The following is a 13,311-nucleotide window of genomic DNA, read 5'->3' on the forward strand; positions in this document are numbered from 1 at the left end:
TTTTTAAGGAGGAACCTCTAAAATTGATTTGAGATTCTGAGTACGTAGTCGAGGTCCAACGTACGTATCTGATTCTGAACTGTGTTTTTGTTTTTTTTCTTTTTTTAAACAAAAAGGGGGGAGAAGTAGGGAAAACACCACAAAACCAATTGTCAAAAGCATTGTATGTGATGAAACACTTTGCAAGTGTGACCCAAAAACATGCTAAATCAGAAGGAACCTACGTTAGTTGTGGTCAAATCACTAGTTAATGGTCAATGGAAAAGGCCACATCAATTGATAACCTGGGGGAGAGGCTATGCTTGTGTCCTTACAGATCAAGGGCCGCAATGGTTGCCAGCATGAAATGTGAAATCTGTGTTATCTTCCTGGCAATGATTGCTGCATCTGCTGCGCTTTGGATGCCTGCACAGACAAAGACTAACGTGGATTACTTTAGCCAACATGACTGACCAGGACTCTATATGCCTAGTTATGGCATCTCTGGAAAACCTGTTCCACACATGCTTGGTTGGCATCCCCCTTGATAACTACAGCAGCATCCCACAACTGTTTCAAAATAGTGATTGGTGCAAAGGCATTGCAACGAACTGTAGTAATACCAACATGGCACTTTGGATTAATTACCTCCTGGAAGCAGATATTGAACCACAGGAACTGGAATTGCTGGCATCTATGTCCATGGACGCTTGTATCAACCTGGTTTGTGAAAAGTGTCAGAACAATATACGAGAACATGAATGGATAAGACTGCAAAATGTTAGTGCTACCCTTGGTGACTATAGAAATGAAACTCGATGGTGTAACGCCTCGCAGAAGAATCCAAGGGGTGTCATTGATAGTGTGGGACAGCGACCCCAAAAACCTCCTGTATGGTGTATTCTTGATCTGTGGAGATAGAGTCTGGCCAGGAATTCCTTCTAATGCTGTTGGAGGACTGTGTATTTTGGGACTATTAACTCTCTTAACACCCAATGTATCTATGATAATAGATCACAGAAGAGCAAGACGAGAAAAATACTTTTTGCATGTATATGAGTCAAATGTGATGATAATGTAGACTTTTGGGGATCAGGGTTAGGGGGTTTAGAACCTCATGTATCTGGTGTTGGCACAGCTAAAGCTTTAAATACTTTAGAAAAATTAGGATGCTGGTTAGTTAAGCAAACTAACAGAACTTCTAAGGCTTTAAGTGGACTTTTGTTAGATGTAGATTCTGTAAGACATGCCACATGACAGAGTAGAGCCGCAATAGACTTTTTGTTATTAGCTAAAGGACATGGGTGTGAAGATTTTTCATGGGATTTGTTAAATAAATTGCTTAGTGGTTGGAGGTTTTTAGGATGGTTGCTATCAGTAGTGAAAACGGGACTGATTGTTTTGATGATTGTTGTGGTTGTGTTACTAATGTTGCCATGCATGATTTCTCTGCTGCAAAGGGCCCTGCAGTCGACAATGAAGGCAATTTTTTTAGCACAAAAACAAAAAGGGGGAATTGTGGGGGACTACGGTGGGTCCGTGGATTCCCTGATGGAGGGCATGGGAACAGAAATTAGCCTTGAAGATATGAAGGTCTACCCGTGAGTAAAGGAGTATCCGGAGATGTTAAGGATGTACCCGTGAGAGAGAAGGGAGTAGAAGAGTAACACTGATGATAGCAAAATTAGCCAATGAGATGTTACTGCTGTAACTTGTAACCAATAGTGAAGAGACACATGAATTGGTAAAACTGTATAAAAATGCACTTGTGGCAATAAATGGCATCTACTACTTTCATCCTGGAAGAACTTGGTCTATGTCGTTTGTCCGTCTCAACCACGACAGTTAACACGGGTCCTCTTTCTTTGTACATGGTCACCTTTGGTACAGTGTGATGAGTTGGTTAGGCATCTCCTGTCCTGTGCCGAAGTTTCTGTAATCTAGTTTACCGAAGGATGCGCCAAGGATTCACCCAAGGATTATTATTTTTGCAAGGTGTCAGTGAAGTCCCGTTTTTCGTACAATATGTTACACAGAGTTAAGCAAGGCTAGGCCATAGTGATGTGGGTTAAAGGGTTAGCTCTCTAAGTGTCAAGTGTTAGTTCTTTAGGTGTTAATTAGTTAATTGTCAATTCTCTCTGTCACTAGGACAAAGGAAATCAGGCTAAGCTTTGAGCAAACTGTGTGGCTAATTGTAAACCTGGCTTGCTTTAAACCAACTGTAAGACTAGTTGTGAAACTAGAAGGTCACAAGGTAAGAAGACACGGAGGAAGAAAGAGGAACTTCCTCCAGAATGACCAACCGCAAGAAGGCCTCCTGAAGACCGCAAAGGAAAGAACAAGTAATACCGAAGAAACGAAAATAGGATGAAACTAGCCGAAATCCGGAACTCAAAGACAATAAAAAGGGCCAGTTTGGAGATCTTAGTGTGCGTGTTTGTGGAGCGCAGGTTCCCTGCACACCCAGCACTGTTTTGCTTATTCTATTATCGAACACATTGTAATAAATTGCATGAGGTGCTGCTATCCATGATTGGAGTAGCCTGAGTTGTTTATTTCAATTGGTGACCCCAACGTGATAACCTTGGATATCTCTGCACCACTCTGAGCTCGGGGAGGCGCCCCACTCTAACCAGTGGCCCTAGTGCTCGGAGTGTCTGGAGATCCAACGTTATTACATGATAAAGCATAAACAAAAGAACTGAGCTCCTCCCCATACTGCAGTTCACCCGTAATCCAGAGAGCATGAAGTTCCCAACGGGAAAAGTGGACTGTAAGTACCGCTGGGTCGGGTGGTGTGTGTGACTGGTGTTGGCTGAAACACAACCTGGTTGCAAAGCGAGTGCGGAGTCCTTCTAATTGCGGTTCCAACACCCCACAAGGGGCTTGGCCACTGAAGGGACAAAGCGAGTGAAGAGTTTGTTTTGGTCATGGATTCGAGTCACACGTTGTGAACCAGTCAGGATAGGCCAGGGAACAAGCAAGTCCTTAGGTCTAGCGGGACCCACGGAAGGGGCCCAAGAGGTTGGAGGGGAGCAACCTGCCAGAGAAACCCCCCTGACAGTCCCTGGCGGGGGGAGGGGGGGGTGTCACGTTAGAATTTTGGAATGAAGAATTTACCCAGGGGAAGGGTAAAGAGAAAATGGTCTATTACTGTATGTAAATGGTAAAGAACTTTTTGGTCAAGAAGAAAGCGATATGTTTCATGCTGGGAAGGAAGTTTGAGAACTGTAGAAATATATGTTTTTGAGAAAAAGGATAAATATACTCAGGAGTAGACCCCCAGTTTGTAGCAAAATCCTGGGGAGATATAAGAAAGAAATTAGAAAAACTCAAAGAGATGGGGAGAAACAAAGAGCAAAGGAAAAAATTCTTAGTAGCCGCAGTAAGGGAGACTCAAAAGGCAGAGAAACTAACACCGGTTAGAGAAGAACAAAATGAACAAAGGGGGAGATCGGTCCCGGTAAACAGACCTCCTATGAATCGAATACAGAGAGAGAATGTCCCTATTTGTTGTTATTATTGTGGGAAAAAGGGACATATGCAGTGAAGTTGTAGAAATAGAGAGCAAAATGAGAAGATGTTTAGAGGAGCAGGGGCTCTATATATATTAGGGGCAAAGACAACAACAGAGCCCTTAATAAAACTCAAGATAGGCCCCCATAAAGAAGAAGTGATCTTTTTGGTGGATACGGGGGTAGGAAGGTCTACCTTCCCAGAGGATGCATTTTAAAGAAGACTGCCCTCGTAGTGGAAGCAAAGGGAGAACCCTTCAAAGTTCTCATACTGGATTATGTGGAAATTGAATCTAAATAAGAAATTGCCTAAATGACTTCTTATTAGTCCCAGAGGCTGAAAATAATCTATTGGGGAGAGATTTAATTGTGGCATTAGGCATGACTATAGAAATTGAACAGGGAATATTAAAAGTAAAACTATATGTGATAACGCCACAGGACAAAGTCAAAACCAACCATATCCCGATTTCCTGTGGTAGCAAATCTATATATATTGCTAAACCAGATGTCCCCAGAAAACATTTAGTATAGCGTAGTAAATCTAAAAGATGTATTTTGGGCCTGCCCCTTAGATGAGAGTAGCAGGAATTATTTTGTTTTTGAATGGGACGAAAACAACAATTAAGATAGACCGTATCGTCACAGGGTTTTACAGAATTACCAAATTTATTTGGATAAGTGTTAGAAAAACTATTGTTAGAATTTGAACCCCCTTCTGGGGTAAAGTTAATATAATAGACGACTTATTAATTGCCGGAACGAAGCAGAAGAGACAGTATGAAAAAGAACCATAGGATTATTGAACTTTTTTAGACACAAAGGATTAAAAGTATCAGAGAGTAAATTGAAGTTTGTAGAACCAGACGTAAAATATTTAGGACATTGGTTTATAAAAGGGAAAAGACAATTGTTAGGATTGTTAGGATATTGTAGACAACGGATAGGTGCAGATCTCAAGAATGGGGGATGTTATTTTTTTTACCGGATAGTAGAGAGATAGTCCCCAAAAATTAGGTTAAGGGAATCCTAAATTTACTCATTGGGGAACCAGAGCTCTCCATGATCAGTTTTTGAAGTGTTTTGGATGTTTTTGAATTTTCTTGAAGTTACTGTGTGGATGGGTTTCTCTTAGATGGAGATTTGTTATTAAACTACCCAGGCCCAAAAGAATTTCAAGGCCACCTTGGAAAGCTGAGAACACAACATAAATCAACAGACCTATTAGCAGTGAGACTTGGGCGCGTAGACAGCTCATGAACATAGACAATGTCCAATCAGCTAATGCATGCTTGGAGCGTGGACGCGTGATCAGGAAATAACTGCATATATAAGGAGGCTTGTTTCTGTAATAAATGGCTTCGCTTGAATTCATATTGGATTGTGTGGAGTCCATGATTTTTCACGCTCGCAAGTGGCGATGCCGACGTGATATGCAAGGAGAATTTACGGCGAGGGGACAACTGCTGCGAGGAGCGAGCACCAGCTGGAGACGGCATGGCTGGACCGTGATCGGGACGTAGTCTGCAGGCTGCGTGTCTCCTGATTGATCGCTACAGAAGTGACAGAGGAGAGATAGAGGATCCGATATTGTTGCAACGGACACCCAAAGAGGTGAGCAGCTGGGGGCGAGAGGAGATGGGGCAGAATATTTTTAAAGAAGAAGAAGAAATAGTGCGACTCCTCTCGCATATCCTCTCTATGAGAAGGGTGAACTATGAGGAGAGTAACGTCAAAAAACTTTGAATTTGGTGGAGAGGCAATGGGTTTCCTGCTGATCTGTCAGGAGCTTTTCAAATAGAGACTTGGGAAAAAGTGGGAACTGTGTTGTGGAAGGCGATCAGTTGCAGTGAAAAATATATTCTCGGCCTTGTAACCGCCCCGAAACTGATAATTACTACACTGAAGCAATTAAAACCTGAAAAGACTGTTATGAGCATGTCGAGGGTTAAGATTGCGGGGTGACAATCAAACCCTGGCAGATGTATTGTTAACCTCCTCTCCCCCCCACTTCCCCCTTTTGCCCCTCCCTCTCTCCCCTTCCCACTCAGGACAGGCGATCGGGAGGGAAGGAAGGACAGAGAGAAGAGAGTTGGAAAAGTTAAAGATGTTTTACTAATGCTACTAATAAGAACAGAGAAAATAATACAAAATATACAAAACCAATCCTCTAAGTCTCAGCAACTGCAGAGCCAGCACCCAAAGTCCTGGATTGGACTCTGTAGCCAACCGGAGCTGGATTCAGTCTGTCACTAGGCCTCAGTTCGCAGGGACGACCAGCAAGGTCCTCTCCTAATGTCAGCCATGAGGAAAAAAGGGCCGAGATCCTCGTGATCTCCCACTTTATATGAAGTATTCACGTGAATGGAATGTTATACACCATTGGTCAGTCTCTCGGTCATCAGTTTTCTCGTTGCCCCTCTCGCGAGATGTCCATCCATGCTTATCAATAAGTTTGCATTCCATTCCTAGGTTTAACCAAAACATGTGTTGGGTTCTCCAGGAAAATGCAGCTAATATGAAGGCTTTAGCTGACAGGCAAAAATTCACTAAAAGAGAAACTTGTTTTTAACAAAACCAGAACATTCCACCCCTTATAATATGACATTCACTGAATACTTAAACCTTATCAATACAATCTATCAATACAATCTAATTAATCACTACTACTATATATATATATATATATATATATACACACATATGTACATATATACACAGGAGTAATTAATCAGTGGACCATCCTTTGAAAAGTTCATTAAGTTCATTTTGTCACAACAGTCTCCCAGGGCAGGAAAAATGGTACAAGTGCATCTCATGACCACTGTTTGTGGGTTAAGGACACCAACTTCGAAGAAGGTGTCGGGCGCCACTCGAAGAAGCTAGCTCTAGTTTCATCACCATTGTCTTGATCTGAAAGACACTTATTAAACATTGTTAGTGCGGCAATTCACATCATACAGTTCAGCATTGCATATTTTCACCTAGAATCAAATCCCCTTGAGGTACACACCGAACTTCTCCATCCTTAAGCATCACCCACCAGGTGCTGCCAGGTCCCTGGGCAAAAACAATCCCACGAATAGGTTTGCCTTTGCCTGAGGCAGGAGTAACCCAGACTGCCTTTCCTAACATATTTTTCATGTGTACTACAGGGACTTCATCTCCTTCTACAGTCCGTAGAATTTCTGATTGGGCAGGCCCGGCTCGATTGGTTGATCCCCTAGTGTTGACCAACCAAGTGGCTTTTGCTAAATGTGAATCCCAGTTTTTAAAGGTTCCACCACCAAGTGCCTTTAGTGTAGTTTTTAACAAACCATTGTACCTTTCAATTTTCCCAGAGGCTGGTGCATGATATGGAATATGATATACCCACTCAATACCATGTTCTTTGGCCCAATTGTCTATAGTACTGTTTTTGAAATGAGTACCATTGTCTGATTCAATTCTTTCTGGCGTACCGTGCCGCCAAAGGACTTGCTTTTCAAGGCCCAAGATAGTATTTCGGGCTGTAGCATGAGGTACGGCATATGTTTCCAACCATCCAGTGGTTGCTTCCACCATTGTAAGTACATAACGCTTACCTTGACGTGTTTGTGGAAGTGTCATATAATCAATCTGCCAAGCTTCTCCATACTTATACTTTAACCATCGCCCCCCATACCATACAGGTTTTAACTGTTTTGCTTGTTTGATTTCAGCGCAAGTTTCACATTCATGAATAACCTGTGAAATAGTGTCCATAGTTAAATCCACCCCTTGATCACGAGCCCATTTGTATGTTGCATCTCTACCTTGATGCCCTGAAGCATCATGGGCCCACCGAGCTAGGAAAAGTTCACCTTTATGTTGCCAGTCCAAGTCCATCTCAGCTACTTTAATCTTAGCAGCTTGATCTGCTTGTTGGTTGTTTAGATGTTCCTCGGTGGCTCGACTTTTAGGTACATGAGCATCTACATGCCGAACTTTCACAGGCAGGCTCTCTAGCCGAGCAGCAATGTCTTGCCACAGTGTGGCAGCCCAAATGGGTTTACCTCTGCGCTGCCAGTTGCTTTTCTTCCATTGCTGTAGCCACCCCCACAAGGCATTTGCTACCATCCATGAGTCAGTATAGAGATAAAGTATTGGCCACTTCTCTCGTTCAGCAATGTCCAAAGCCAGCTGGATGGCTTTCACTTCTGCAAACTGACTGGATTCACCTTGTCCTTCAGTGGCTTCTGTAACTTGTCGTGTGGGACTCCACACAGCAGCTTTCCACCTTCGATGTTTTCCTACAAGACGACAGGATCCATCTGTGAACAGTGCATACTGCTTATCAGTCTCTGAAAGCATATTATATGGTGGTGCTTCTTCAGCACGTTTTACTTCATCCTCATCTGGAGACATCCCAAAGTCTTTGCTTTCTGACCAGTCTGTAATAACTTCTAATATCCCTGGACGGTTGGGACTTCCAATTCGAGCTCGTTGTGTGATCAGTGCAATCCATTTACTCCACGTAACTTCGGTTGCATGATGTGGAGAGGGAACCGTCCCTTTGAACATCCAGCTCAGCACCGGCAGTCGAGGTGCCAGGAGGAGCTGTGCTTCAGTGCCGATCACTTCTGAAGCAGCTCAAACTCCTTCAGATGCTGCTAGTATCTCCTTTTCAGTTGGAGTATAGTTGGCCTCAGATCCTTTGTATCCTCGACTCCAAAAACCTAAGGGTCAACCTCGGGTTTCTCCTGGTGCTTTCTGCCAGAGGCTCCAGGTAAGTCCATTATCTCCGGCTGCAGTGTAGAGCACATTTTTAACATCTACTCCAGTTCGGACTGGTCCAAGGGCCACCGCATGAGTTATCTCACGCTTAATTTGTTCAAAGTCTTGTCGTTGTTCAGGGCCCCACTCAAATTGGTTCTTCTTACGAGTCACTCGATAGAGAGGGCTCACAATGTGGCTGTAGTCAGGAATATGCATTCTCCAAAAACCTACAATGCCCAAGAAACTCTGTGTCTCCTTTTTATTAGTAGGTGGAGACATTGCTGCAATTTTGTTGATCACATCCATTGGGATCTGACGACGGCCATCTTGCCATTTTATTCCTAAAAACTGGATCTCTCGTGCAGGTCCCTTGACCTTGCTCCGTTTTATGGCAAAACCAGCATCCAAAAGAATATGAATTATTCTCTCACCTTTCTCGAAGACTTCTTTCGCTGTGTCGCCCCCTACGATGATGTCATCAATATATTGCAAGTATTCTGGAGCTTCACCTTGCTCCAGCGTGGTCTGGATCAGTCCATGGTAGATGATAGGACTGTGTTTCCACCCCTGGGGCAAGCGATTCCATGTATACTGGATGCCCCTCCAGGTGAAAGCAAACTGCGGCCTGCACTCTGCTGCTACAGGAATAGAGAAAAATGCATTAGCAATGTCAGTTGTAGCATACCACTTGGCTGCCTTTGACTCCAGTTCAAATTACAGTTCTAGCATGTCAGGCACAGCAGCACTCAGTGGTGGTGTAACTTCATTCAGGCCACGATAGTCTACAGTTAGTCTCCACTCGTCACTAGACTTACGCACTGGCCAGATTGGGCTGTTAAAAGGTGAGCGAGTCTTACTGATCACACCCTGGCTTTCCAATTGACGGATCAGCTTCTGGATAGGAATCAAAGAGTCTCGATTGGTGCGATATTGCCGGCGATGCACCGTCGTGGTAGCAATTGGCACCTGCTGATCGTCAACCATCAGCAGTCCTACAACAGAAGGGTCATCTGAAAGACCAGGCAAATCAGACAGCTGTTCAATTTTCTCAGTGTCCACAGCTGCTATACCAAATGCCCACCTATACCCTTTTGGGTCCTTAAAATACCCTCTCCTGAGGTAGTCTATACCAAGGATACACGGAGCATCTGGACCAGTCACAATGGGATGCTTTTGCCAGTTTTTTCCAGTTAGGCTCATTTCAGCCTCTACAACAGTCAGCTCCTGGGATCCCCCAGTCACTCCAACAATATTGATGGATTGCGTTCCTTTATAATTAGAAGGAATTATTGTGCACTGAGCACCAGTGTCCACTAAAGCTTTGTACTCCTGGGGTTGTGTTGTACCAGGCCATAGTATTTGTACAGTCCAATAAACTCTGTTATCCCTTTCCTCCACCTGGTTGGAGGCAGGGCACCTCTAATTCCTGTTTTGCACAGTCTCTGGGTGTGAATTAGAGGTTCCTTCAAGAGCATCAGAATCTCTTCTGCTCCTTTTGTAAACTGGAGCAGCCACCTTCCTAGGAGTTTTTCCTTTTATCTCACGTACTCGTTCTTGAAGTTCTGAGGTAGACCTTCCATGCCGCTTATTCATGTTTTCTCCCTGTTCATGTAGGAAGAACCACAGTGAACCTCTTTTTGTGGGCTGTCTCTGCCCTCTCTCTTGAGATTGGAAACGCCTTCTCCTAACAGCTGAAACATAGGTTTGTGCAGGTCGTGAATGGTATGTGTCTTCTCTGAGCTCTTTGATTTCTTGCAACAGCTTTTCAAACCGGTCATCAGATTTTTCACACAGTTTCTCCACAGCAGAGACACAAGCCCGTAGAGAACCAGCAAGGCTGTCCTCAAAGCACCGGAGCTGCTCAATCACTTCATTAATTTCTTGTATACCTCTAGCTGACCAGACCATTCCTGCCAATGACTTAGCATATGCAGGTGGTGCACTTTGTACAAATCTGCGCCACATAGATTTTGTATAATTGATTCTATCTGGGTCTGTCCCCTCTTGGCTGTTTGGTCCTAGATAGATGATCTCTCGCGCAGCTAATTCTCTCAGGAACTGGATACCTCTCTCCATAGTATTCCATTTCCCTAACTTGGATATACAATCTTCCTTGTAGGGAAATCTGACTTTCATAGCTGCCAGGAGTCAGGTCCAGAGAGTAGCGGCATTAGACTCTCTTGAAATTGCCCTATCAATGGTGGAATCTTTTGACAGAGATCCCAGCTGCCTGGCTTCACCACCTTCTAATTCAATTGTTTCTGCCGCATTGTCCCAGCATCGCAGCAGCCAGGTTAAAATATTCTCGCCTTCACGACGACTAAAGTCTTTTTGCAGATCTCTCAGCTCACCTGGAGAAAAGGACCGAGTGGTGGTCACTTCATCTCCACCCTGTCCTGATGATGCCTCTTGGGTTGATGTTGGCCCTGTGCCATCACCTGCTGCACGGGTAGTCTTTCTAGTGACTTTCTTACAACCGGCAACTGATGCTGATATGGGTTCACCATCATTTGATTCATTTCCAGAGTCTGAATGACTGTCACAGTGATTGCTGTGGTTACAGCAGCAACAGTGAGCAGTGTGTGAAGAAGGGGGGGCTGCCTTGTTAGCCTTTGAGGCTGGAGAGGTAATGTTATCTGCAGCAACCTTGGCAGAGGAGCTCTGCGGAGGAGCTGTAGCTTCAGCCTGTGAAGCCGCGGTTGGGGGGGCAGTGGCTGCAGCAGCAGCTTTGGCTGTTTTGCCTTTTCTCGAGCGGCTAGGAGTGCTTTTTGCTAAAGCTTCCGAAGACGCACTGCAAATCTCAGGACTAAAAAGAGACGCAAACCTCCTATTGAACCTCATTTCTCTTAACAGTAACACAAACTGACACACATTCAGCAAAACAGATAACACCATCACAGTTCTATCAAAGCTCCAAGGATATTCGAAGTTCTCTAAAACATTTGCAAACTGTCCTAGCGAAAACACAAAAGTATTGTTAGTCAGTCTTTCTAAAGATTCGCTTGACCAATTAGTAAATACAGAGCCATTCTGCTCTTTAATCTCTCCTGGAGGTTTTTCGAGGTAAAGCAGAATCGAGTAGAAATTCATTAGCGGCTGCAATATAATGAAATAAACCAGTGCCATACCACACAGTATCATCATGACCGCTGTCCAGTTTCTTGTTGTTATATAATGAATACTTCGATTTAGAAAGAAACACCAACACAGATATGGGATCAGCGAGCACAATGTAGAAAATAACTGATACAACTTTTGCCATAACATCTTTAAATCAATGTAATTCACTTTGCCTTAATACCACTAAAACATATCCGAAGCAGATGCGCGAGTATCACAACTCTATGAGTTGGCACCGTGCCAAGAAAATTGAAAGGTACGTCAGAGCAGTAGAAAAGCCAAAAATCTCCAAATTTACCCCTTTCTCTTGCCCCACGTTGGACGCCAATTATCTGTCGAGGGTTAAGATTGCGTGCGGGGTGACAATCAAACCCTGGCAGATGTATTGTTAACCTCCTCTCCCCCCCACTTCCCCCTTTTGCCCCTCCCTCTCTCCCCTTCCCACTCAGGACAGGCGATCGGGAGGGAAAGAAGGACAGAGAGAAGAGAGTTGGAAAAGTTAAAGATGTTTTACTAATGCTACTAATAAGAACAGAGAAAATAATACAAAATATACAAAACCAATCCTCTAAGTCTCAGCAACTGCAGAGCCAGCACCCAAAGTCCTGGATTGGACACTGCAGCCAACCGGAGCTGGATTCAGTCTGTCACTAGGCCTCAGTTCTCAGGGACGACCAGCAAGATCCTCTCCTAATGTCAGCCACGAGGAAAAAAGGGTCGAGATCCTCGTGATCTCCCACTTTATATGAAGTATTCACGTGAATGGAATGTTATACACCATTGGTCAGTCTCTCGGTCATCAGTTTTCTCGTTGCCCCTCTCGCGAGATGTCCATCCGTGCTTATCAATAAGTTTGCATTCCATTGCTAGGTTTAACCAAAACATGTGTTGCGTTCTCCAGGAAAATGCAGCTAATATGAAGGCTTTAGCTGACAGGCAAAAATTCACTAAAAGAGAAACTTGTTTTTAACAAAACCAGGACAGAGCATTAGTGACTCAAAACTTAAACTTGAACTTTGGGACGATATAGGGCAGAAATTATGGGATAAAGTCAGCAATGGAGATAAAGAAGCTAAATCATTAGCAACTGCATGGAAGCTTATAATTACCGTCTTAAAAGATCTTAAGGCTGAACGGTCTGCTGCTGCCGGAATTTTTGCAGCGTTGCAGCCTGATAAGTATCCTGAAAATCGCTATGAATCTTACCTAGTTCATGTTTTCAATGTCCTCCCTACTCCATCCCCTGCTGTGCCTTCGGCACCCCCGATGGTTCAGCAGTCTGGGGCGGGGGGAGGAAAGATGCCGAGCAGGTGGCCTCCTGTACCATTGCCCAACACTGATGAGAACAGCAAGTCCAGAGGATTGGAGTCTTGATCAAAGAACCTGTGAAAGCTGAGAATGTTAAAGTTGTAAACCTGTGTACTATCAGTTCTTTTTACCAATTTGTATCTGCCTCTACCACCTTTTAACCCTCCAACTTCCACGAGAGAGCAGAAGGAGTCACTGGTTGTTGTTTGCAGTTCTTTCTTTGTGACATTGTTTATGTGGATACACTGTGGGCCTTCTCCCCGCTTTTCCCACTCGTGCTGCAAGCAGCCCCGTGCTTCCCCTCCCTTCCTCCCTCCCTCTTCTCATGGTTTTTACTTACGAGATGGTGTCAGTAATGATTGTTTTCAGTCGTGTTTTTAAGAAATCGGTATTGGGAGGTGTTCTATAACCTAGGACAGCACTTGGAAATATGAGAAAGGAAAATCTTGTGAAATATTATGATCAATGGTGGCTGCTGTGTAAGTTAGATGAATGGGAAAAGTGGTTGGAGGATAGAACCTTGAAGTATAATACTTTGTTGCAATTAATGTTGTTTTTAAGGCGAGAAGACAGGCCAGCCAGGCGTGGTGGCGGAGTCACTCTTTACGTGAGAGAGCAACTACAATGTATTGAGTATTGTCCAGGCTCGGAT

The sequence above is a fragment of the Patagioenas fasciata genome, chromosome W (genome assembly GCF_037038585.1).
Source record: "Patagioenas fasciata isolate bPatFas1 chromosome W, bPatFas1.hap1, whole genome shotgun sequence".
Classification (NCBI taxonomy): domain Eukaryota; kingdom Metazoa; phylum Chordata; class Aves; order Columbiformes; family Columbidae; genus Patagioenas; species Patagioenas fasciata.